This window comes from Sus scrofa, chromosome 2 (assembly GCF_000003025.6).
Source record: "Sus scrofa isolate TJ Tabasco breed Duroc chromosome 2, Sscrofa11.1, whole genome shotgun sequence".
Lineage (NCBI taxonomy): Eukaryota > Metazoa > Chordata > Mammalia > Artiodactyla > Suidae > Sus > Sus scrofa.
In genome coordinates, this window is record NC_010444.4 from 110355070 (window position 1) to 110379173 (window position 24104).

The window sequence follows — 24104 nt, forward strand, 5'->3', positions numbered from 1 at the left end:
TGATCTTTTCGATAAGAGGAGTTCGAACGTTTCCATAGGCAAAACAACGAATCTAGACATAGACACTACACCCCTCACCAAAGTTCACTAAACATGGACCTCAGAAATACAAGTAAAATACAAAACTATTAAACTCCTAGAATATAGGAGATAGAAGATCAGAAGATGACATAAAAGAAAACCTGAGGTCTGATGATGAGTTCATGTCATTATACATGTGTTCAAACCCACAGAAGTACAACACGAAGTAAACGTTAATGTAAACTATGGACTTTGGGTGATTATAATGTGTTAATGTAGGCTTGTTATTTGTAACAAACCTACCACTCTGGTGCGGGAAAGTTGGTAATGTAGGTGGCTATGCATGTGTAGTTGCAGGGGAAAAAAATCTCTCTGTAGTTGTAGAGAAAAATCTCTGTACCTTCCCCTCAATTTTGCTATGAACCTTAAAGTGCACTAAAAAATGTCTTAAAAAATACCCCTTTACTTGTTATTGTATAAGGTTTTTCTTCTATAATTACATACATCTTAGACCTGCTTTCATTTGATCTGAGAGACTTTGAGGCATTCAATGGCAAAACATTAATGTTTATTATATTATAAGTCAAGATGCAAGGTATTGTTATTATTCAATTACTATATTCAATTTAAAACAGCTACACTTTTTTCTTTTAGAATACTAAAAATATATAAATAGTGAATTTTCTAAAATAGAGATTAAATAATTGAGGTAAAGCATTCCACCATGGAATGCATCATGATGTATTTTTAAATACTGACTCAATGATACTTAAATACTCCAATATTCCTATAGAGAAAAAGAATCCACAGGTTAATGGAGACATGTTTTCATTTTATGAAATTTCTAAATTCAAATATTTTTATTAATGTAATTGTTTTTGTTTTTAACTCATTTGGTCATATTCTACTCCTATCCCTTCCAGTGATTTCAAAATTAACATTAGCTTTAAACAACTCACAGTCTGTCTCCTAAATATAACACAATCTGTGTACATTTACACAAATTCTCTCACTGATAAATCAAGGAATAATTCTGGAAACATGACATTATACCCTTATAAGAGAAGTGAAGGTCTTTACTGGCATTAACTCCTACAAAATTACAGAAAGACTATTTTCCTAGAAAAGTGAAGAACTTGAATCACACTTTTAATAATTTATAAATATTATTCTTTTAAAAATTTAACTATAAACAGCAAAAAAAGTTTACATTATAGAAGACAAAACAAACAAACATAAAAACAAAAAACAAAACTTTGGCAACATCATTTTGTCCTCCCTGAATTTTTTTCATTAACTGTGGGAGGTATTTTTTCACAATCTTTTAAATTAATAATTTATTTCATATCGTTAGTAAACAGTTTACTCTAAAATTTCCTATGTTCTAGAGAAATACACAGGGATAATAAAAACTATAAAAATAGTGACTTTGTTTAGGATTGGGTTAAAAAAAAATTTACAAATTTTATTTTTCCTTTGGACAATGAATCCTCAGATATCATGGTACTTCCAGAGTGATTGCTGGTAATGAAATAAATTGGGTTAGAACTCCAGGTGACTAAGTACTATATTCAGCATTTCCAGAATACAGGCTACATTCATAAAAAATGACTTTAAACGTGATTTCTAACAAGAATAATTTTACCATTTTGACCTTATATATGCTAGTCCCTTAGGATAAAATTATTTCTGAGTGTTTAAAACATTGATACTGCTGGTATGAACTTTATTTCTAGCACAATACAAGATGAAACATTTAAATTGAACAAAGTCAGAGGTAGAGCATGACATTCTCCTCTCTAACTCAGTCTCTATTTCTTTGTCCCGCTCTCGAGATTTAAGTTATTAGCATAAAGGTTGGAAAATAAAGTTAGCTATTTTGGTACATAAATTTAAATTCTTGTTAACTCTTTAAAAAAAGAATTGTCAACTAAAAGCTAGGAAATATAAGCAACTAACTGATGCACTCTGACCTCAGGAAAATAATGAACAACATGGAAGATAATGACACATAAATAAGTTCTACATGAGATAGAAAATGACCTGAACCCCAAGAAAAGTATAATTTTACAAAAGGGAGAAATTCAGAAGACTAAGGGAGTTCATCTACCTGATGGGATTAGAGAAGGCCACACTGAACCTATGTTTAAATTTGTTTTCTAAGATTTGTTAAATTAATTAAACAGGCCATTAGATTGAGGCATTCTTTTGATGTAGTGGCCTGTGTAAGCAAACTAAAATCTAAACCTGTAAAATATAAGCCTTAATGTTATAAAATCAAAACTTAAGGACATCCAACCACAAATAGCTCTATGTCATAGTCAATCAATATTTTCATTGCTTTTTTCTCTGTAAAAGTCTTTTCCTCCGTCTCCTGTTGGCAGAGCACCCTTCCAAATAAATTTTACTCAAACTCTTAACATTTTTTAACATGCCTTGGTTTATCTTTTAATAAGATAGGATTTACAGGAAATTCTGAAGAATAAGAAGAAAATTTTATTTTTTTTCTTTTTTTAGGGGTGCACCCGCAGCATATGGAAGTTCCCAGGCTAGGGGTAGAATCAGAGCTAGAGCTGCCAGCCTACACCACAGCTCATGGCAACAACAGATCCTTAACCCACTGATAGAGGCCAAGGATCAAACCCGCAATCTCATGGTTCCTAGTCGGATTTGTTAACTACTGAGCCATGACGGGAACTCCAAGAAGAAAATTTTAGACAGTGATTTCAATCTACGCATTGCAGAGACCTCAGGGTACATATAGGAAATAATAAACAATTTAATTTGGAGAATATGGAAAATACTGAATAAAGCTAGAAGAAGCTCATACTTCTACTTAGCTAAATACACAGGCTGTATCACCGAAACCAAACAAATTTTAGTGGAAGAATACAGAGATATTTCCCTAATTTCTTCTTGTTTTAGTTGTTGCTGTTTTCTTAATTCCTTGAATGATCACGTAAACTGTTAGATCATGTCCTGGAAACAATTATTAGAGAAGCTAAATAGGGCAGTTTTCTTAATGAAAATAGAAACATAAAAATATTTGATGGAAAAATAGCTTTATATAATACTCATATATTTGCCTCTGTGTCTATATGTGTCTGTGCTATATAAAAACAAAAGTAAATTTTTTCCTATAATTAAATACTTAAGAACCTACATATTTCTAAATAAGAGATTTATGGATTCCACTGTCCCATTATCATTAAAAGTGGCTGTAAAGAGCATAATGCCATTTGGGAACATCATTTGAATCCTCTACAGTTTGTCTCCTGCCCATGCTTTATTTATTTACATTTATTATTTCATATGGAAGGTATGTACAGGTAGTCATCTGGAAGGGAAATTAGGATGTAGAACTTTCCCTTAGGCTATATTTTCAAAGTAAATTCAGGTTTTATGTCTATGGTATGTTTACTTTAGCTAGTTTTGGTAGCTGATGGAGTTCAACAGTGAGTTACAGCTGATTCAATTACAACTTGAGGCAACTATTGTTCATTCATCCAACATGTATTTACTTACTGCTAACTGTGACAGTACTGAGGATACAGTAACAAACAAGAAAGTATTAAGGAGACTTGGAATATTTGGGGAAGAGAGAAAATTTGCAGTGAGAATAGTATGATGGAACCAAAGAAGCAACATTGGTATGTAGATATAGAAATACTTTATGAGTCCCAAACCCTGAAGAATTGTATACTACTGTATAATACTTTCATTCTTTTATCAATTAAATCAAAATTACAAATCTCTAGAGTTGGAAAATTACTTGAGGTCTAATAGAATTACTGCTTAGAGTACCGAAAAGAATTTTGTATCTTCTAAATGGTAACTAATAATTTGTGAGCTCTTAGCTGGAAACTGCTTGTGGTTCCATAGTACGTACCAGTGACTAGCAATTACAAGTGGATCTAAGAAAGTGTTTCTTCAATGTCTAAACTTTATAAACAGGAAAATATGAAGGGGTTGCCCATGTAAATGATGATAAAGTATGTCAGATTGTAAAAAAAATCCTACCGTGAGAATTAGATTGTATCAGTGTAATTGTGTATATGGAGTAGTGGCAGTATAGTTGTACATTTGTATGGCATTGTAATACATATAAAGTTCTTTGACATATATCATCAAATCATTAATTTTTCATCAAGCCTTATGACATAGGCAGGACAGGCAAATGAAGAATGTTTACTTGGTGGACTAATGGCTTTTGGTTCTTTTTAAATTTTTTCTACATTTTTTGTCCAATTTTTTTACCATCAGTAAGTAGCCGTCATAGTCCCTGAATCCATGTTCAGCACAGTGTGTCCACTGACAGATACTGATAATGTTATTTCTTTGTTAAATTTATATAAGATTATGGAAAAAACTAATGGTGACATTGAATCAAAATATTCATATTCATTATATGAACTGGCTGAGGTGGCTGCTATTTGGTGTTCTAATAGGACAATAGGTCTTACTGGAGCAGGTAAAGAATAGGCAGAACCAAGGATCAGTTTCTCCATTAAAGTTCTTGCACTAAAGAATAGGCATACACTTGTTTCAGATTTGAAGAGAGGGAGGAATTCTCACTGGAAAATGTAGCAGTTATTTAAAGAGACTGGAGGACCCAGGCTCTAAGAAGCAAGAGGTGGGTGTTGTAATTCAAATTACATGCTAATTCTCATTGATCAGCCTATTTAAATGGTAATGAGGCATAGATAGTGCTTCTGGCTTAAAACTCTGTGCAGAGGGTAACTGTCAGCAAGAAAAAAATACTGCTGCTTGCTTGAAAAGTTGTAGTTGCTTCAGGGGTTTGTGATTGTAAAAGGGAATTAGCTTTCAGTATTTTGACCTGTGGGGAAGGAGATCCTATCAAGAATTTTTAGGACTACAGGAACGCCCAGCAGCTACCATCCTTTTACAGTCACCTTTAGCTTTCTGGGGCTGTATTTTCCTGTAATCAAGAAAGAAGAACAGACATAGCTATAATTGCTACTTTCTTGCTAAAGATGGATGACCAACATCACACATCATCCTTAGCTGTGCACAAGGGAAGTCTGATTGCTTTTCATGTTCTGCAAAATCTTAATTATACCATGTGGATGTAAAGTATTGATTCAGGCAGTCAAGCAAAATTAAAATGCAATTGTTTAGAGAGTGAAATGCTCTTGTATAAAAGAAGGTTAAGGTTCAATAGGGAAGAAAAGATGTAAAAACACTTAATAGATGGTTGTAAGTGACATTTGCCTCAAGAAAAATATAAAAAATGACTAGGAGAGGGAGAAATGTTTCCAGCTAGAGGATCAGAGAGCACTTCAATGAGGTGCCAGCATTTGGAATAGGTGTTGAAAACTTTAGAATTTGCAAAATGAAAAACAGTGAACTGGAGAAGGAGTGAGAGCATTTCATATAGAACAGAGAAGGAATCAGTTGAGAAAAGTCTCAGAGGAACTGTTACACCAAGAAAGAAATATTGCCTAATGCTCAGGGGGCCCCTAAAATGAATGAAGGAGGAATAAAAAGAATTAATTCTCATCCAATAACTGTTCATTTCACTTTAGAATTAACGATGAATGCATAGATCGTAAAATACACATGTATGTGTGCTTGTGTGCAGTGGTGTACACTATTTTTCCATATATTTTCAGAAGTTTGGTTTTGTGTTTATTCATTTCATGTCATTCTTAGTACTCATGTTTAGTTCTTAGGGAAGAAACAAAGGTTTTTCTTTTTCTTTTTAAAGTATTTTTTAACTGTTTACTATCAGGAAGTACTTTACCTACATTTTACACGTATATAAAGCCAAGCAAGTAATCACACTAAAATCTGAGAAAAGCCAATAATGTTATCAATAATTTTTAGGAAAAATATACTTGAGTTATATTTTGGGGCCAACCTTATTGTTAGATATAATGAGAAATTTTTGAATGGTTGGATTATAACCTGATCACCTATAGCTGTGTCTAGCCTGATGATCTCAAACCAAATATTTAAAGTGGCAAGTTACTTTAACCAGTCTAATTACTATCCTAACAATCTTTAATAAGTTCTTCCTTTTTGTATCTATGCTAATTTAATCTAGTCACTTTTTTCCAATACAATTTTCTATTAAATATAAATATTTGAAATGGCTTTCTTAGAAGCCTATTTCTCTAGCAGTCAATTTAAAACAAAACTTCGGATGCGTGCTCACAAATATTCTGTGTGACACCTTACTTTAACCTATTCAAAGAAACAATAGAAAACAAAGAAAATAATATCTTTATGTGGTTAGTTTTTCACAATTTCTTTTAAAAGGTATATTTTTATTATGTACAACATAATTCCTTAGTAATCTCTTTTGGCTATTAGTGTCTACTCTTACATTTCTGTCTCATCAAAACTACTCCAGAGCATCCTCAACAATTTCAACAAAGAAATAAATACTGTCCCACCAGAATGCAGCTCAGGAGGATTTCTGTTATCTCACCTATCTGGCTTAGTGCTTTTCAATGTGCACCAATTTAGCCCCTCTTGCTTCTTCCAATTTCCTTGTTTGACAATTACCTGGACTATCCAAAATAATGGATAACACAATTCTAACACAATTCTTCCTATTCACAGATGCTTCCTATTTTGCTTATTCATTTACTGAGTTAGGTGTTTCCTTTGCACCATGGAGGTACTGTCATGGTTAGCTTAGCTATTTCTATCAAAGTTATTCCTAAAAACCAGAGTTAATGAGAATTGAGAATCATCAAGATGACTGTGTCAGCAATATTTTAATTTCCTCTCATTCCATGGCCTCTGCCCATTGGAATCTGAGAATAATAAAGCATTCCTCAGCTATTTTTCAGACTGACACGTTAGCATTCTGGTTTATATAAATAGAAATTATTATGAGATGCTGTTTTTCTCTAAGTGGTTCTCCACGTGAGGTAAGAAACTCAAGCACTATGTTTCTGGCAGATCACAGGAATATCATTCGTGAGAAATTATGGCATACTAAAATCAAGTTATGAGACAAAACTCCAACTTGAGAAATTAGTTATATTAAATTTCTTGTATTTTGGGTAAGGGTGTGATGATGGAGGGAGAGCAGATTTATGACCGAAGATGGGAAACCTGCTAGTTCTCTCTCATTTCAGACCTTGCTCATTGGAATCCTACTGTGAGAAGCTTAAGAATATCTGTCCCATATTTTTAGCTTAAATATACCTCTACTGAGCTCATTTGTTTATTGTCACTTTCTGAGCATAGCCATGAGCTTCCCTTTTCCCCCTCTTTCTGATTAACTATAGAAAAGTATTAGAATTCAAGGGCACTCATGATTTCTGATAGATTATTATAGTGTTAGGTTAAGTTGTTGCAATAGATGCCTCCAGAGATATGGTTCAGCTATTTCTGACTGAGAATTGAGTTATTTTGTCTACTAGATGGCATAAATGTGTTTTCATTAATAATCATATACACTTACTGAATCCTTATAAAACCTTTTAATGTGCTTCCTATTATTATCCACTTTTGAAAGAGATGGAAACTAAAAATCAAAGAATTAGATTGTCCAACATCACTATTTATAGGAGAAATAAAATTCAAATTTGTCTTTATAAAGATGGATAGAAAAATATATTCATTAATATTCTAATACATTATCTTAAAAGATATTACATATTTAAAAATATTATATAAACTTGATCATAAAACTAGATCATAACTCCTGCTTAACAGACATGAGATTTATGAAGGGGACAAAATCATAGCTACAAATTTTATTTCCTAAACTGCTAAATATGACAATATATTTGGCAATTTTAAAACTAAAAAAAATAAAGCCCATACCATAAATTTATAAATATTCAAATGATCTAATTTTATCTTTTTATTTAAAAGGTAACTTCTAATTGTAATTTGTCATATACAAGAAAAATCAAATCAGTTTAATAAATTTAAATTGATTTTTCCTTTCCCTTCCTAGAAAAACATCTTTTTTTTGTTTGTTTTTCTTTTTTTAGGCTGCACCCATGGCATATGGAGGTTCCCAGGCTAGTGGTCGAATTGGAGCTATAGCTGCTGGCTATCCCACAGCCATAGCAACACCAGATCCATGCCACATCTGAGAACTACACCACATCTCATTGCAACACTGGATCCTTAACCCACAGAGTGAGGCCAGGGATCTAATCTGTGTCCTCATGGATACTAGTCAGATTACTTAACTGCTGAGCCCAGGATGGGAACTTTCTTGAAAGAAAGTTTGAGTATTTAATTGGTAACTTGGTAATGATTTCTCTACATCAGAGACGTTTCATTCTTTTGGGTTTGATTGGCTTAGTTTTTTTTACCTTTTCTAATTCTGAGATCTGCTTTCACATTTTTGATAATATTAATGATATGATAATTATATAAATATTTGTATATGCTTGCAAAGAAGTCAGGTTTGTGAGGGCCAGGTACTTCACAGCTATGGAAGAGTTTAAGAATATGCTCAGCCACATCTCTTTGAAGAAAATAAGGCACTGGATTAGTTGATTTTGAAAAATTCTTCCAGTTCTAAGATATAATGCTCACCATTTATGACTATTTACATATTGGGTATGATTCTCAAAAAGTAACATTTAACATTGTGGTCTATAATACATGGTGCCAGTAGTTAAATACTTAAGATAATAAATACAGATTTACTTTCTTAATGCCTGACCTAGATGAATTATTATAATTATTATTACTTTTTTGTAACATTATTATATTAAAGCATATTGTTGCTTATATAATTATTTAATTGACTATATACTATATTAAAGGTTACTAAAGACTGTCTTTAAGTACAGTTTGTGTTACTTTCAGAGAAGAAATAGGGAAATAAAAAGAGCTAGCAGAATATACTCATTCTAGATCTTGGACGTAGATATAGAAAATTCTTTGTATAGATAACACATGCCAGCATGTGTGCATGCTACCTCTTGCTTGTATAGGCCACAAATATTGTATTTAGTTTATGTGGGGTGCAACAAGAAAAAAATTACCATCTCAGAGACATTTCCAGAGAACAAAAATTTAAGCCATTTCCATATTTCACCAGAATTTTTCTTGACCTTATTCAAAATGTTGACTTGAAATTATTTAATTTTAGTTCATTTTATAAACTATAGAGATTAATACCTTCCTGTTGTTTTGTGTATATATATGAAACATTGTCAGTCATATTTTCCTCCAAAAAGTAGAGAGCCTTACATTTGTGGCAGGCAATCATGTGCCACATACATAAATTGTTACTTTTCCCCTTAAGAGGAAGATTAAGGAGACTAAGAGGTTATAAAAACTTTTCCTTTCACCTATAATATTAATTATTGATTCATATAATGTACATTTGACTCTCAAGCCAGAATGGAAAAATCACTATTTACAATGACAAAACTGTACTGTATATTTCAGTATATTACTTTGAAAAATGTTTTTTTTCCCATTTTATGTTCTTGCCTCCTTTGTCAAAGATTAATTGACCATAGGTGTCTGGGTTTATTTCAGGGTTCTCTATTCTGTTCCATTGGTCTGTATGTCTGTTTTGATACAGTACCACACTGACTTGATGACTGTGGCTTTGAAGTATTGCCTGAAGTCTGGGAGAGTTATGCTTCCTGCTTGGTTTTTGTTCTTCAGAATTGCTTTGGCAATTCTGGGTCTTTTGTGGTTCCCTATAAATTTTTGCATTGTTTGTTACAGTTTTGTGAAAAATATCATGGGTAATTTGATAGGGATGGCATTGAATCTGAAGATTGTTTTGGATAGTATGGCCATTTTTACAATATTAATTTTTCCAACCCAGGAGCATGGAATGTCTTTCCATTTCTTTACATCCTCTTTAATTTCCTTGATTAAAGTTTTATAGTTCTCAGCATATAAGTCCTTTACCTCCTTGGTCAAGTGTATTCCCAGGTATTTTATTTTTTGGGGTGCAATTATAAGAGGTATTGTATTTTGTATTCCTTTTCTAATATTTCATTTTAGTACACAGAAATGCAACTGATTTCTGAATGTTAATCTTGTATCCTGCTCCTTTGCTAAACTTGTGGATCAGTTCAGTAGTTTTTGGGTTGAGTCCTTAGGGTTTTCTATATACAGTATCATGTCACCTGCATACAGTGAAAGTTTTATCTCTTCTCTTCCTATTGGAGGCCTTTTATTTCTTTTGTTTGTCTGATTGCTGTGGCTAGGACTTCCACTACTATGTTGAATAACAGTGGTGAGAGTGGACATCCTTGTCTTGTTCTACATTTTAGTGGGAAGGCTTTCACTTTTTCTCCATTGAGTATTATATTTGCTGTGGGTTTCTCATAAATGGCTTTGATTATGTTAAGGTATTTCCCTCTATACCCACTTTGGTAAGAGTTTTTATCATGAAGGGATATTGGACTTTGTTAAATGCTTATTATGCATCTCTTGAGTGATCATGTGGTTTTTAACTTTTCTTTTGTTAATGTGTATATGACTTGCTTGATTTGTGTATGTTGAACCATCTTGTGTACCTGTGATGAATCCCACCCGGTCGGGTTAATATCTTTTTGATATGTTGTTGGACTAGGATGGCTAAAATTTTGTTGAGAATTTTTGAATCTATATTCATCAAAGATATTGGCCTATAGTTTTCTTTTTTGGTGGTATTTGTCTGATTTTGGAATTAGGGTGATGGTGGTGTCATAGAATGTCTTTGGGAGTGTTCCTTCTTCTTCAGCCTTTTGAAAAAGTTTAAGGAGGATGGATATGATTCCTCTTTGTATGTTTGGTAGAATGCACCTGTGAAACCATCTGGTCCTCGACTTTTATTTGTAGGGAGTGTTTTTATGACATATTCAATTTCATTTCTAGTGATCAGTTTGTTCAGTTGATTGATTTCTTCTTGATTCAGTTTTGGCAGGCTGTAGGTCTCTTGAAAGTTGTCCATTTCTTCTAGATTGTCAAATTTGTTGGCATACAATTATTCATAGTATTCTCTCATGGTTTTTTGTATTTCCATAGTATCTGCTGTGACTTCTCCTTTTTCATTTCTGATTTTCTTTATTTGGGTTTTTTCTCTCCTCTTCTTGGTGAGTCTAGCCAGAGGTTTGTCAGTTTTGTTTACCTTTTCGAAGAACCACTCTTGGTTTGATTGATTTTTTTCTACTGTTTTCTGAATCTCTATTTTATTGATTTCCTCTTTGATCTTCATGATTTTTTCCTTCTGACTGTAGGTTTTTTTCTGCTTTTTCTAATTCATTTAGGTGTTGGGTTAATTGTTGATTTGAGATTTTTCTTCTTTTTGAAGAAAGGCCTGTATTGCTATGAATTTCCCTCTGAGCACTGCTTTTGCGACATCCCATAGATTTGAGTGGTTTTGTCCTCGTTATCATTTGTCTTGAGGTATTTTTTAATTTCCTTCTTGATTTCCTCATTGAACCATTGGTTTTTTAGTAGCATGTAGTTTATTCTCCATGTAGTCAGTTTTTTCTCATTTCTTTTCCTGTGGTTGATTTACAGTTTTAGGCCACTGTGGTCAGAGAAGATACTTGAAATAATTTTATACTCTTAAATTTGTTGATGTTAGCTTTATGCCCCATTATGCGATCAATTCTTGAGAATGTTCCTTGTGCCCTTGAGAAGAATATATAGTCCGATTTTTTTGGTTGTAATGTCCTGTAAATGTCAATTAAGTCTAACTTTTCTATTATATCCTTTAGGATCTCTGTTGCCTTACTGATTTTCTGTCTAAAGGATCTGTCCATTTATGTGATTGGGGTGTTAAAGTATCCTACTATGATTGTATTCCCATCAATTTCTCCTTTTATGTCTCTTAGTATGTGTTCTAGGTATCTCGGTGCTCCTATATTAGGGGAATATATATTGATGATTATAATATCCTCTTCTTGAATGGATCTTTTAACCATTAAATGGTGTCCTTCTTTGTCTTTCTTTATGGCCTTTGTTTTAAAGTCTATTTTGGCTGATATGAGTATTGCAACTCCTGCTTTCCTGTCTTGTCCATTGGCATGAAATATCTTTTCCCATCCCCTCACTTTCAATCTATATGTGTCCTTTCCTCTAAGGTGAGTTTCTTGTAGGCAGTAGATTGAAGGTTTTTGCCTTTTTATCCAATCTGCCCCTCTGTGTCTTTTGATTGGAGCATTTAGTCTATTGACATTCAAGGTGATTATTGACAAATATGTATTTATTGCCATTTTAAACCTTGTTTTCCAGTTGATTCTATGTTTCTCTTTTCTTCTCTTTTTTTGGATTGGATGATTTCCATTTATTTTATGCTTGAGCACTTTTCAGTTTTTTGAATGTAATGTTTGGTTTTGGTTTGTAGTTGCCCTGTTTTTTAAGTATGTTAATCCCTTGCTATATCTGCTTGCTTTTGCCTGATAGTCATATAAGGCTCAACACATCATTAAAATAAAAGAAAAATTATTTTCTTTCCTTCCCCACATTGTGTGATTTTGATGTCTTTTTTTTTTTTTTTTTTTTTTAAACATCTTCATGTTTAGATCTGTATGCTGCTTATTTCCAATTGTGGTTTCTTCCATCCTAATTCTTCTTTTCCTCTTTTTTCTCTCTCTCTTTTTAATTTAGAAAAGCCCTTTCAGTATTTCTTTTAGAATGGGTTTAGTATTGCTGTACTCTTTTAGCTTTTGTTGCACATTTTTCCTTTCAGCACTTTAAATATATCTTGCCATTCCCTTCTGGCCTGCAATGTTTCTCTAGAAAAATCAGCTGATAGCCTTATAGGGGTTCCTTATAATTAATGCTTTGCTTTTCTCTTGCTGCTTTAGAATCATATCTTTAATTTTTGCTATTGTTACTATAATATGCCTTGGGGTGGGCCTGTTTCAGTTCAACTTGTTTGGGGCCCTCTGTGCTTCCTATATCTTCATATCAGTATCCTTTAGATTTAGACTGTTTTCAGCCCTAATTCTTCAAATATATTTTCAATCCCCTTTTCTTTTTCTTTTCCTTCTGGAATTCCTATTATGTATAGATTGGCCCTCTTTGTACTATCCCATAGGTCTCTTATATTGCTTTCATGTTTTTTTTACATTTGGTTTTCTGCCTGCTGTCCTGGTTTCATAATTTCCATTATTTTACCTGCCACATCACTAATTCATTTCTCTGCATTGTTCATTCTGCTCTTTATTGCCTTAAGCTCAGTTTGTATCTCTGCAAATACATTTTCTAGTTTTTCTGGCTTGTCCTTATATTTTCTACTTCCTTTCTAAAATTGGAAAAAGATGGTTTATTCAGCAAAAATTGCTGGGAATCCTGGACAGTTACATGCAAATCAATGAAACTAGAACACACCCTCACACCATGCATGAAAATAAACTCAAAATGGCTTAAAGACTTAGATGTGATTCAAGACACCATCAAACTCCTGGAAGAGAACATAGGCAAAATATTCTCTGACATCAACCTTTTGAATATTTTCTCATGTCAGTCTCCCAAAACAACATAAATAAAAGCAAAAATAAACCATAGGACCTAACCAAACCTACAAGCTTTGGTATCGCAAAGGAAACTAAAAAGAAAACAGAAAGTCAACTTACAGAATGGGAGATAATAGTTTTAAATGATGCAACAGACAAGGGCTTAATCTCTAGGATACACAAGCAACTTCTACAACTCAACAGCAAAAAACCAACAACCCACTGAAAAATTGGCAAAAGACCTGAATAGACATTTCTCCAAGGAAGATGTACAGATGGCCAACAAGCACATGAAACAATGCTCAACATCCCTGATTATTAGAGAGATGCAAATCAAAACTACCATGAGATACCACCTCACACCAGTCAGAATGGCCATCATTAGTAAGTCCACAAATAACAAATGCTGGAGGGGCTGTGGAAGAAAAGGGAACCCTCCTGCACTGTTGGTGGGAATGTAAGCTGTACTCCCACTATGGAGATCAGTAATGGAGATACCTCAGAAATCTATACATAGAACTTTCTTATGACCAGCAATCCCACTCTTAGGCATATATTTGGACAAAACTTTCCTTAAAAAAGACACAGGCACATGAATGTTCATTGCAGCACTATTCACAATAGCAAAGACATGGAAACAACCCAAATGTCCATCAACAGATGATTGGATTAGGAAGATGTGGTATATATACAGATGGAATACTACTCAGCCATAAAAAGGAACAAAATAATTCCACTTGAAGCAACATGGGTGAATCTAGAGACTTCATACTGAGTGAAGTAAACCAGAAAGACAAATACAATATGATATCACTTATATCTGGAATCTAATATATGGTACAAAGGAACTTTTCCACAGAAAAGAAAATCATGGACTTGCAGAATAGACTTGTAGTTGCCAAGTGGGAGGGGGAGGGAGTGGGGTGGATTGGGAGCTTGGGGTTAATAGATGCAAACATTGCTTTTGGAATGGATTAGCAATGAGATCGTACTGTGTAGCACTGGGAACTATGTCTAGTCACTTATGATGAAGCATGATAATGTGTGAAAATATTATGTGTACATGTATGTGTAACTGGGTCACCATGCTGTACAGTAGAAAAAAAAATTGTATTGGGGAAATAACATTAAAAACAAACAAAAAATTTTTAGTATAAAAATCTATATGATGAAATATATGAACACATGATGATGTCAATAATTTATGACCTTTGACAGATCCAGTTTAAACATTGAAATGGTTGAAGAAAGTTCCACTCACTTTATTTTTATTTTTCATTTACTCTATCACACATATTACAGTTTCTGGCTACTTGAAATATTGTTTTCCTTAGTGATAGTAATTAAGTAATAGGTTCGTATAAGTAATAATTACAGTAAATTGCAATATAGATGAGTGTTCTCAAAATCTGATTTTGTGAGTTTTAAACTATGGTGACTTTTTTTTTAAATGTTCTTACCATAGAGTAACTACTCATTTTGAATCTGTATGAACTTGTCACTAAATCAACTAATAGTTTACAATGGAAATATTGCATAAGTTTTTAATATTACTTTTCAAAAGGCCATCAAATTGCTCCTTTGCTAAAATATTTGCCCTTGGTATCCAGAGTCATAATCTAATAAATATGATTTTTTATCACAAGCATGCTGAAGAAGTTTACTCTAAATCCTCAACAGTGCCAGCTGAGCCCAGATTTCTAGCCAAACCCCTGCCCAAGCAGCGGACATATGAATGAAGCCATCTTGTACCCACTAGACTAGCCTGTCTGTCAACTGAAAACCCTCAAGTGACTCCAATTGATATTACACAGCTAAAACGTATAAACAACCTAAATGTCCAACTGGTACAACCACTATGAAGATGTGGTATATATACACAATGAATGGATTAAGAAAATGTGGTGTATATATACACAATGGAATACTACTCAGCCATAAATAGACAAAATAATGACATTTGCAGCAATATGGATGGAACTAGAAACTCTCATACTAAGTGAAGTAAGTCAGAAAGAGAAAGACAAATACCATATGATATCACTTACATCTGGAATCTAATATATGGCACAAATATACCTTTCCACAGAAAATAAAATAATTGACAGTAAACTATAGAAACCACAACGTGTATTATTATTTATTGAGTGATTTTGCCAAGCATGGAGCTATATATTATATATAAAAAAACTGACATAGGAGTCATAGTACCTAGGTTATGTGTGTTATACAAATTAACAACATCCAGACATCATATTAGATGCAAAAAATCAGGGAAAGCTGATAAAAACATTGTATTTGAAAGAGTTTTGAGAGAGCAAGATAAAAGTCCTGATTCATTTTGGGATTTCAGCAGTGATTGATGCTGATATTTATTCTATACAATATAATCATATTATCAACTAGGAAGGCCATTGTGAAATGTTCTTAAAGTTAAATAGCCACACAACTGATATTGTTGCAAGCTGTGTTTGAATATAAAATATGAGTACTCTATATAAAAACATTTTTTTCATCATTACAAGGAGAAATAAAGAGAAATAAAAACCTTTTAGGAATCAGTATCTAATGCAGCTTTTCTAATATGTAAGTAGATTTCCACAAAAGGTTTTCTGTGCACTTTGGAGTTTATATGGAAAAAAAATATTATTTGGAATAAAATGTCACTAACTTACTTAAAGCTAAGGCGGAATATTTTGCAATAAGTATATAAGGAAAGTTAGTTAAGCTTTGGTCCCTTACATTGTATTTAAACCATTTATTCATTGGTGAAATATTGTACTACCTGTGCCAGTACTAAATATGGTATACCTTATTTCTTTCAAAAGTTCAGCTACTATAGTAGACACCAGGAACTCAAAGATAAATGAGACCCTCGAGGATCTCATAGACTAGTTAGGAAGAAATATGGGCATTTTAAAAAAATTATAAAGTCTAATAAAATAATAAGTTCATGAAGACAATACTCGGGTTGCATAGAGTAGCAGATGATTAAATTTGCCTGAGGTGGGCAAAAAAGGTGATTATGGATAGTTCATGTATTAGTTTTTCTATTGCTGACATAACAAATTATTACAAACGTAGTGGTTTAAAACGATATAAGTGTATAGGCCATAGTCTAGCTGGCCTGGTTATTTCCTCTGCTCCTGATTTAGTGAGATCAAAATCAAGGTGATAGCTGATTGGCCTCTCATTAGAGCCTCTTGGTTAGCATAATCCAATTTTTTGAAGCTGTAGGACTTGAAGTTGTAGTCCCTATTTGTCATAGAGCCCTCTCCCTAGTCCTTGGACAGAACATTTTCAGCTTTAAAAGGCTCATGTGATTAGATTGTGCACATTCAGATAATTCAGGATAATTTCTCTATTTAAAAATTCATAAGCTTAATTGCATCTGCAAATTCCTTTGTCATGTAACACAATATAGTTGTGAGATTCAAGGAATAAAATATAGATATTTCTGAAAGACCATTCTGCCTAGCACAGTTCATGAAGTAAACACTTTTTCTTTTTAGAATGAAAGTTCAGGTGAGATCTAGAAGCAGTAAATGAGGATATCTACTTTGAATGTAAACTATATAAATATATATATATAAAGATTTGAAAATACCAACCCATAATAATAATGTCATACAGCAATCTGGAAAAGAACTGTATTCAGGCAGGTGGAGAAATGTTATACATTTTATCACAGGGAGAGATTTGAGAGTAGCATTAATATATACAGAGCATGTTAATTGAACCTAACCCAGCTTTAGCCTCATGAAGTGGTTTCATACACAGGTTCCATTCACAGCCTACTAATGAAGAGTAACAAACAATAACAAAGACAAAACAACTTCCATGAAAAATCTCTCCATTTCTCCCGTTATTTCTCTGTTTGTCCCATGCACAATATGGTACACACTCGTAATGCTGGAATCGGAACTCCTGGAAGGAATGACTTGAAGTCATTGAGATTTGGGACATTGCTGTTCAAGTGGCATTATTTATAGAAGTGGGTATATCCTAGGAAACTTTGACTTATCCATGCATGCTCAGATTTCTATTCTCAATTCATTCTCTCCTTTCAATCTGGAAATATTAAGTTATATTTAAGCTTATACCAAGGTACAGATTTTTTTTTCATTTTTTTATTACTCAAATGAATTTATCACATCTGTAGTTGTAAAATGATCATAACAATCTGATTTCACAGGATTTCCATCCCACAGCCCAGGCACATCCCTCCACCCCCAAACTGTCTCTTCCAAAGACCATAAATTTTTCAATGTCTGTGAGTCAGCATCTATTCTGCAAAGAAGTTCCGTCTGTCCTTTTTTCAGATTCCACATGTCAGTGAAAGCATTTGATGTTGGTGTCTCATTGTATGGCTGACTTCACTTAGCAGGATAGTCTCTAGATCCATCCATGTTGCTAAAAATGCTGGTATTTCATTTTTTTAATGGCTGAGTAATATTCCATTGTGTATATGTACCACTTCTTCTGGATCCACTCCTCTGTCGATGGACATTTAGAATGTTTCCATGTCTTGGCTATTGTAAATAGTGATGCAATGAACATCGGAGTACATGTGTCTTTGCGAGTCATGGTTTTCTCTGGATAGATGCCCAGGAGTGGGATTGCTGGATCAAATGGTAGTTCTATGTTTAGTTTTCTGAGGCATCTCCATACTGCTTTCCACAGTGGTTGCACCCATTTACAATCCCACCAACAGTGTACTAGGGTTCCTTTTTCTCCACACCCTCTCCAGCGCTTATTGTTTGTAGACTTTTGGATGATGGCATTCTGGCTGTGTAAGGTGATACCTCATCGTGGTTTTGATTTGCATTTCTCTAATGATGAGTGATGTTGAACATCTTTTCATGTGTTTTTTGGCCATCTGTATGTCCTCTTTGGAGAATTGTCTGTTAGATCTTCTGCTCATTTTTGGATGGGATTGTTTATTTTTTTGGTATGGAGCTGCAGAAGTTGTTTATAAATTTTGGAGATTAATCCCTTGTCAGTCGATTCACTTGCAAAGATTTTCTCCCATTCTGTAGGTTGTCTTTGCATTTTGTTTGGGGTTTCCTTTGCTGTGCAGAAACTTTGAAGTTTGATTAGGTCCCACTTGTTTATTTTTGTTTTTACTGTCATTACTCTAAGAGGTGGGTCTGAGAAGATATTGCTGTTGTTTATGTCAGAGAGGGTTTGGCCTATGTTTTCCTCTAAGAGTTTGATAGTGTCTGGTCTTATATCTAGGTCTTTAATCCATTTGGAGTTTATTTTTGTGTATGGTGTTAGGGAGTGTTCTCATTTCATTCTTTTCCATGTGGCTGTCCAGTTTTCCCAGCACCACTTAGTGAACAAGCTGTCCTTTCTCCATTGTATAGTCTTGCCTCCTTTGTCATAGATTAGTTGGCTGTAGGTGCATGGTTTAATTCTGGGATTTCTATCCTGTTCCACTGATCTATATGTCTGTCTTTGTGCCATTACCATCCAGTTTTGACAACTGTTGCTTTTTAGTATAGTCTGAAGTCAGGGAGTCTGATTCCTCCAGCTCCATTTTTCTTTTTCAGGATATCTTTGGCTATTCTGGGTCTTTGTACTTCCACACAAACTTTAAAATATTTTGTTCAAGTTCTGTGAAAAATGTCCTTGGTGATTTGATAGGGATCGCAATGAATCTGTAGATTGGCTTAGGTAGTATAGTCATTTTGATTATATTAACTGTTCCAATCCAAGAGCATGGTATGTCTTTGCATCTGTTTGTATCATCTTTGATTTCTTTCATCAGCATCTTATAGTTTTCAGAGTACAGGTCTTTTGTCTCTTTAGGTAGTTTTACTCTTAGGTATTTTATATTTTTGGATGCGATGGTAAATGGGATTGCTTCCCTAATTTCCTTTTCTGTTTTCATTGTTAGTATATAGAAATGCTATCGATTTCTGTGTATTGATTTTGTATCCTGCAACTTTGCCAAATTCGTGGATAAGCTCTAACAGTTTTCTGGTAGAGTCTTTAGGATTCTCTAGGTATAGTATCATGTCATCTTCAAATAGTGATAGTTTTACTTCTTCCTCTCCAATTTGGATTCCTTTTATTTCTTTTTCTTCTCTGATTGCAGTGGCTAGGACTTCCAAAACTATGTTGAAGTGTAGTGGTGAGAGTGGACATCCTTGTCTTGTTCCTGATCTCAGTGGGAATTCTTTCAGCCTTTCACCATTGAGAATGATGTTCACTGTTGGTTTGTCATATATGTGCTTTATCATGTTGAGGTAGGTTCCTGCTATGCCCATTTTCTGAAGGGTTTTTATCAGAAATGGGTGTTGGATTTTGTCAAAGGCTTTCTCAGCGTCTATTGAGGGCATCATAGGGTTTTTATTCTTCAGTTTGTTAATGTGTATCACACTGATTGATTTGTGGATATTGAAGAACCCTTGCTCCCTGGGATAAATCCCACTTGATCATGATGTACAATCCTTTTAATGTACTGTTGGATGTGGTTTGCTAATATTTTGTTGAGGATTTTTGCATCGATGTTCATCAGTGATATTGGCCAGTAGTTTTCTTTTTTTGTGGTATCTTTGTCTGGTTTTGCTACCAGGGTGACGGTGGCCTCATATAATGTGTTTGGGAGGATTCCTTCCTCTGCAATTTTTCGAAATAGTTTCAGAAGGAAGGTGTTAGCCCTTCTATAAATATGTGATAGAATTCACGTGTGAAGCCATCTGGTCCTGGACTTTTGTTTGTTGGACGTTTTTTAATCACAGTATCAATGTCAGTTCTTGTGATGGGTCCATTCATCTTTTCTATTTCATCTTGGTTTAGACTTGGAAGATTGTACTTTTCTAAGAATTTGTCCATAGCTTCTAGGTTTTCTGTTTTATTGGCATAGAGTTGCATATAGTAGTCTCTTATGATCCTTTGTATTTCTGTGATGTCCGTTGTTACTTCTCCTTTTTCATTTCTAATTTTATTGATTAGAGTCCTCTCTCTCTTTTGCTTGATAGGTCTGGCTAGGGGTTTATCAATTTGTTGATCTTTTCAAAGAACCAGCTTTTCGTTTCATTGATCTTTTCTATGGTTTTCTTCGTTTCTATTTCATTGATTTCTGCTCTGATCTTTATGATTTCTTTCCTTCTACTTGTCTGTTCTTCTGACTCAAGCTGCTTTAGATGTAAAGTTAGCTTGTTTATTTGGGCTTTTTCTTGTTTCCTGAGGTGGTCTTGTATTGCTATAAACTTCCCTCTTAGAACAGCTTTTGCTGCATCCCATAGGTTTTGGGGTGTCGTATCTTCGTTGTCATTTGCTGCTAGGTATTTTCTAATTTCCTCTTTGATTTCTTCAGTGATCCATTGGTTGTTTAGTAGCATGTTGTTGAGTCTCCACATGTTTGTGTTTTTTGCGCTTTTTTCCTTGTTGATTTCTAGTCATATAGTGTTGTGGTTGGAAAAGATGCTTGATGTGATTTCAATTTTCTTAAAGTTACCAAGGTTGGATTTGTAGCCCAGGATATGGTCAATCTTAGAGAATGTTCCATGTGCACTTGAGAAAAATGTGTATTCTGTTGCTTTTGGATGGAATGTCCTATAAATTTCTATTAAGTCCATCTGGTTTAATGCATAATTCAGGGCCTGTGTTTCCTTATTGATTTTCTATCTGGTTGACCTGTCCATTGCTGTAAGTGGGGTGTTAAAGTACCCCACTATGATTGTGTTATTGTCCATTTGTCCTTTTAAGGTTGTTAGCAGTTGCTTTATATATTGTGGTGAACCTGCACTATGATTGTGTTATTGTTGATTTCTCCTTTTAAGGTTGTTAGCTGTTGCTTTATATATTGTGGTGAACCTGTGTTGGGTGCGTAGATATTTAAAATTGTTATAACATCTTCTTGGATTGATCCTTTGATCATTATGTAATGTCCTTCTTTGTCCCTTAAAATATTCTTCATTTTAAAGTCTGTTTTGTCTGATATGAGTATTGCTACTCCAGCTTTCTTTTGATCCCTGTTTGCATGAAATATTTTCTTCCATCCTCTCACTTTCAAATTGTATGTGTCCCTAGAAGTGAAGTGGGTCTCTTGAAGACAGCATATGTATGGGTCTTGTTTTTGTATCCATTCAGCCAGTCTATGTCTTTTGGTTGGGCATTTAGTCCATTCACATTTAAGGTAATTATTGATATGTATGTTCTTATTGCCATTTTATTAATTACTTTGGATTTGTTTTTGCTGCTCTTTTTCCTTCCTTCTTCTTTGTTTTTTTCTGCCTATAGAAGTTCCTTTAGTATTTGTTGTAACTCTGGCTTAGTGTTGCTGAATTCTCTCAGCTTTTGCTCACCTGAGAAGGTTTTGATTTCTCCTTCAAATCTGAAGGAGAGCCTTGCTGGGTAGAGTAATCTTGGTTGGAGTTTTTTTCCTTTCATCATGTTAAGTATATCATGCCACTCCCTTCTGGCCTGCAGAGTTTCTGCTGAAAAATCTGCCAATAACCTTATTGGGGTTCCCTCATATGTTACTTGTTTCTTTTCACTAGCTGTGCTCAAGATTTTCTCATTGTCTTTAATTTTGGTCAGTTTGATTAATATGTGTCTCTGGGGTTGTTTCCTCCTTTTGGTGTTTTATTTTTTTATATTTTGTATTCTCTGTTCTTCTCTCTTTTGCTGACCCTCTCGGATGTGGTGCATTTCACGTTGTCCAGAGTTCTCTGAGACTCTATTCAATTGTTTTCAATCTTTTTTCTCTGTTCTGCATCCGTAATTTCCACTAATCTGTCCTCCACCTTGCTTATTCGTTCTTCTGCCTTCCATATTCTGTTGTTAGCTGCTTCTAGTGAATTTTTATTTCAGTTAAGTTATTTGCATCTTTTTTTTCAGTTGATATCTTGTATCTCTTTGGTCAGTGTTTCTGTAAGTTATCATTTTGCCTCAGTTTATTTCCAATGTCTTGCATCATCTTCGCATCAAGTATAGTCTTTTTCTGGGCGAGATCTCTCATGGCTTAGCTGTTTTTTTTTTTTTTCTCTCTCATCTGAGTTATAGTTCTCTGTCTTTCTTTTACAGGTTTTGTGTGATGACTTCTTACAGATATAGAGTTGTAGCCTCTCTTACTTCTGATGTCTGCCCCTGTGGCTGAAGTCAGTATGGCTTGTGTAGCTTCATGACGCGGTCGATCCTGCGTTGCTGTGGCTCTGGCATAGGCTGGTGGCTACGGCTCCAGCTTTTCCCAAAATGGCCACCTTCAGAGAAAGGCACTGCTGCTGAATATTCCCAAGAGCTTTGCTTTCAATGTCCTTCCCTCACAACAAGCCTCATTCACCCCTGTTTTCCCAGGATGTCCACCAAGAACTGCAGTCAGGTTTGACCCAGATTCCCTTGGAGACTTTGCTTTTCCCTGAGACTCAGTGCACGTGAAAGTCTGTGTGCGCCTTTTAAGAATGGGGTCTCCATTTCCCCAATCCCGTGGAGCTCTTGTGCACAAGCCCCACTGGGCTTCAGTGCCAGATGCTCCGGGGCTCTTTCTCCCTGTGCCAGATCCCCACATGTGAGCGTTTGATGTGTCGCTCAGAACTCTCACTCCTGTAGGTGAGTCTCTGTGAACCAGTTAGTTTCCAGTCTGTGGAGCTTCCCACCCAGGAGGTATGGTGTTGTTTATATCACAAATCGCCCCTCCTACCTCTTGATGTGGCCTCCTCTTTTTCTTCTGGAGTAGGATATATTTTTTAAGGTTTCTGGTCCATTTAGGTGAAGTGTGCTCAGTCTTTAGTTGTGAATTTTTTTGTTTTTAGGAGAAGAGTTGAGCTCCCCTCCTTCTATTCCGCCATCTTAATCCCATCTCCAGGACTTTTGCCTCTTTATAGATTCTCAGCAACTGCTATAAGATTGCCCAAGCCGCCTCTAAGACGGCCGCCAGCAGCCTAACTGCTTACAGGGAGCAGTGCGACTCCATGAGTGGTGGCCAATCAGTCGTTGTCATCGTCGTCTCCTCCCAGTTCCAGGGCTGGGTCCCGGAAACGAAGGCCTATCAAGGTACAGATTACACATGTGTGCATGCATAGTCATTTGGAAGGACAGAAAATCACAACCTTGACTATGGGTGTAAGTATAGAATGAAACTTTCTTGTCATCAGAGATAAATGTTGAAACTGGTTTCTCAGGAAATGAACAGTGCATTGATTTTTACTAGGTTAATGTCTAAAGAAAAAATTTACTTGATATAATTTTAAAGTATTTATTAAATCACTAGTCCAGCAGACTCTGTCTACCTAGAGAGTAGATTTGGGGAATTACATCTCAGTTTTATGCCTATTGAAAGAAATACTAGTTCAGGTCCTCATAGAAGCAGATGATACAACAGATATAGAAGTGCAAGAGATTTATTAGAGAAAAGGATATGAGAGGAAAACCAGAGAAAGTTGGAGGAGGCAGAGGACCTTGTCAGAGCAGGATGATTATATGATCGCTGCATAGAGAAGGGGAAGGAATAAACATACATAACATACATAGGAAGTATCTCAGACTGTAGTGCAGGTTTAAGAAAGTTTTGAACAGGTTGATGTCGAATCCTCAAGCCAATATCACCTGTCAAAAGAGTCCTGCGTTTTTCAGAAATTGGTCTTCCTGATACTTCCCTATGTTCAGTCATTGGCTGGCAGAAACCAATGCTAAGCACATACATTCTCAGAG

At 34.6% G+C, this 24104-nt stretch overlaps 1 long non-coding RNA gene across 1 annotated transcript in view; it reads right to left on the reverse strand.

Moving 5' to 3' along the window:
* The window catches only part of LOC110259433, a 628822-nt gene that overhangs the window by 16484 nt on the left and 588234 nt on the right, over positions 1-24104 (reverse strand). The gene's annotated exons all lie outside the window — the stretch shown is intronic.